A 4,405-nucleotide genomic window follows, 5' to 3' on the forward strand; every position below is an offset into this window, starting at 1 on the left:
AATAATATTTTTTTTATGGTGAGAACGCAGGTGAAGTCGATTTCATGTGAAGTTGATATCTGAGAGCTATTAGATTAAAATTTAGTGAAATCAGTCAAATTATCTAACGGTTCTCAGGTACCAACTTCACGTGAAGTCGACTGCACCTGAGTTTCTACCTTTTTTCATTGTGCTATCATTGATCTTATCTTAACATTTACATATTTAGATATTCAATTACACTTGAATTAACATAGTAGTACCCGTTCATTTTTGTATGCTTTGTTATCTATGTATTTGAATATAATAATTGTATCTAAAAATAACAACGACAGTGAAAATAAGAGAGAGAGAGAGAGTTAGTATTTTTGAAGTAGACAAATGGTGTGTACAATATTTTCTTTTCATTGATATATATAGGGGTTTTGAAGTCATGAAATAAATGTGACACCACCAATAGTTGTCACAACTTTCTGTCTCTAACTCCAAATTTTTTGTGCCAACGTATATTATAAGTGTGTTTAGTTGATGGCATGTGCAACAACATTAAAGCATTGAATATCCACCATGTTGTGTATTTACTACGCGCATGTTAGCATTTAGTGACTGTCGTTGGCGCAACTTTAGCTACGACACACATACCCATCTCATGTTTTGCATTAGATTAATCCAAACATTTATGGATATCATGTGCTACCCCAACTCCTTTTGAAACTAAACTAGAATATATATCAATTATAATTGTTGATTGTGTTTAATTAAGGTAGAGTTATCAACAACTAAAATTTTCATAATAAAAAATAGGGTAATTTATATAAATAAACTAACATTCATCCAATATTACGCATATCACCCAAAATGAAAAATATAACGCGAATCACCCAAATCACATTTTTATATAAATCGAAACAGATAGACTAAATTTAACTTTTTTGTATAAATCGAAACAGTCTGGTTCGATTTATGTATGCATACATCAGGGTGTTTCGATTTATGCATGCATGTATACTATTCTAGTAAATGTAAACAGACTGATTAGATTTACTAAGACAGCATGCACGCATACATAAATTAAAACAGCCTGATTAGATTAAGTATATGTTTTGTATTTGGGGTGACGTAAACAAAGTATGTTTGTCTTTGCTTCTGACAATATGAATTAAATTAAAGTATTACGATCCGTCAAAGTTTGCTTGTTATAAGATTGTGAAAGAAGATATGATAGATGGATCAACAATGTACTTTAGTTTGAAAAACTATAAAAGCATTGAAGTGATCTTTATTGGATAAGTAGTACGTTAAAGAGACTTTGATTCACTTTTGATTCGATGCGTATTTTCTTTACGTAAAGTTCCCCACAATCACAAATCTTGGAGACTCTCACAAGAATCAGATCATCATTTATGATGAGTACTAGTAGTTGACCATGTATTTGAACTATTTTATTTTTATTTATTTTTCAAAGCATATATAGGAAACATTTCAAGTATATCGGAAGTATCGGTGCTTCAATTGTTTTAACCGTTGATCTGAATTATAAAAAAAATATATAATATATATTAATTGAAATCAACGGTTAAAACTACTGGTGCACCGATACTCTCTGATGCATTTGAAATGTTTTCTATAATATAAGAATGTATGTTAATGATGTTTATCCCAGCAATAAGAAACCTAGATACAGAAAGGTAAGTTATTAAAGGCATAGATAGATAGAGGTGGTGGTCCAGGAGGAGCAGGAAGATGTGACTCACTACTCATATTTGGTGGAGACAGAAGGGTGGGAACAGAATAAAGTGCAATATGATTAGAATGGAAAACAAATTCATTTTCTGATCACAAAATAATTAAAGAAAAATGAGTAATAAATAAATGTGGACAGAGATGCAGAGGATCAAGGGGGTGTGGTACAGTCATAACTAGAAGTGCAAATTCAAAAGAGAGATGTAATTAATACAAAGTATAGAGAAAATATAGCAACCAAGGAATGGGGGTATCTGCAATGGCTTCACCTATATATATGGCAATTCTGTACGGACATCCATGTAGCTTCATTTTCCTTCACTCCCTCTTACGTGCGCACCTTTTGCACTTTTCCAAGCTGCCAGGGAGGCCAAAACTTTTCATCTGCTCTGCCTGTAATTTATACTTTTCCATAATTCTTACACTAATTTATTAATTTAATGATAACTCATTATTAATGAGTGTTTATCACAAAATCATGAGTGAATACTGCGTCCACCTTATAATTATCTCGAAAGGACAACGAGATTTAAAAAAAAAAAACACCCAATTTGGCCCTTGTCTTTTTTATTTGGGATTGATTAGCTCCTGTGCAAAAAAAATAACATTGATTTTTTTTTTGCACAGGGACCTCGTTGTCCTTTCGAAGTAATTGTCAGGAGCTGGATTGAATTTTTTTTTCTTTTTGTCAAATACCTCGTTGTCTTTCGAGATAATTGTTAGGGCGGTTTTGGATTTTTCTCTAAAATGATTTTAAAGTATGTGTTATAACTTATTAATTAAATGAAAATAATAAATTATTTTATTTTGTTCTCAAAACACTTAATAATCACTGAAGAGAAACTAATACATACATGCATGTATATATATTGGCATATTATAGATAATAACAGATTTATTAAGGACAAGGAGGTTACATATTTATAGAAATAAGTAAAATGTTTAAGAGAATAATAGAAAATATTAGATGACTGTTAGAACTTAAAAGACTTTAATATTAAGAGATATTTAAAGTTTCAATATTTAATGTTGAATTTAAAAAATATAGTTCTTTTTACCTAATAGTTAAATTTTAAGGTATGGTTTTTCATTTTCTTTAAATATTTAATAGAAGCCAATATTTTTAATATAAAAAAGAGAGACTTAGCAAGTGTGTTGATTCAAATATGATTTTAAAATAAAGAAAAATATTAATCACTTAGTATCTTTGCTTTTTATTTTTTTCAAATATAGTAATTAATACAGAATACTTGTGGACAAAAAATATTTATTATCACATTGTTTTTAGACATAATTTTTTTTATCTTATCTAACATTATAATCAAGCTCATTATAAAAAAAGAGAGCTATTTTAACATTTTTTTTAACAGTCAAAATTAATATATATTTTGACAAATATCATAAATGTCAAATTTTCTATATTTTTTTATGAATAATTTGATCGTAGAAAATTACTCCTCAATTTTGACACTTATTTGTTTTCAATTTACTCTACTATTCTTCTTTTTCTTTGACTCCTTCAATTTTAGCATCACACTGCTCTTAGTCTGGGATCATATTATTCATTTTTTATCTTCAAAATCTTAATTTATTCTTCAGTTTCAAGATTTCATCTCATTCTTTGTTAAAAATTTTTGTTGAGAATTTTTTATAATCAATAAGTATCAAAATAAATAGTATTTTTTACGGTTAATAAATATCACAGAAAATATATTCTAAAATTTTTCTAACAAATTATTTTTGACAGCCAATATTTATCAAAATAAGATTTAAGCTTTTTTCACAATTATTTATATGTTAAAAATATTATTTTTGACAAAATTTTTACTAACATATTTTCATAATTAAAATAATGTCAAAATTTATTTTTTTGACGATTTTTTTTTTTGACACATCTAGCTCTAAAAAATAATTTATATTGTTGTAGTGGGTTTTTTGTGACTTTAACAGTTAACCTAGTTTTTTTTATAAAAAAATTGTTCTTATCTCTATCTTTGAGACAATAAAAAGACAAAAGGGAAAAATCTTAAAACTTTTATGGTTAACTAATAATAAATTAGAAAGAACAGGAGTGGGTTAATTGGATTAATGACGAAAACGCCAAATGGGGTTTTGCTGGGAAGGTTGTGGGGCATTAATAATGGGTATGTATAGGTCTCAGGAAGGTCTAGTTGAGTTGCTAAAGTTGTTTGATGCGATTGTAATCCCAATTTTGTGCCTACTTTCCTCTCTGTCTCCCCCAAACAGAGATATCTCCATGCATGGTCCCCTCCTAACCTTTCATATGTCAGATCACTACCTATTAATATAACAAAATATTTCCACTATTATTTATTTTTGTACACATACATAAAACAAACATAAAATTATCACTTTATATTAAATGCATGAGCCACCTATTCTACCAAAAAGAATAATGCATTTACCTCTGTCTGTATAATCATTAGAGTAAAGCAATTATATGTAGGTTATTGTTGGTGCCTAATTTAATAACTACTTTAACTTATAACAATATAATTACACCATGCATGCACGTTTTAAGTGAATACTGTTTAGTATATTTTTCCCTGTAGATGCTAACATATTATCATATATTGTGTATTTTGTCTCCTGTATGTAGTGTATATGCTCGCTCCATCAATTGTATAAAATTATCCTCTTTATTAAAAATATAATTATTTAT

Source organism: Arachis ipaensis, chromosome B10 (assembly GCF_000816755.2).
Source record: "Arachis ipaensis cultivar K30076 chromosome B10, Araip1.1, whole genome shotgun sequence".
NCBI lineage: Eukaryota > Viridiplantae > Streptophyta > Magnoliopsida > Fabales > Fabaceae > Arachis > Arachis ipaensis.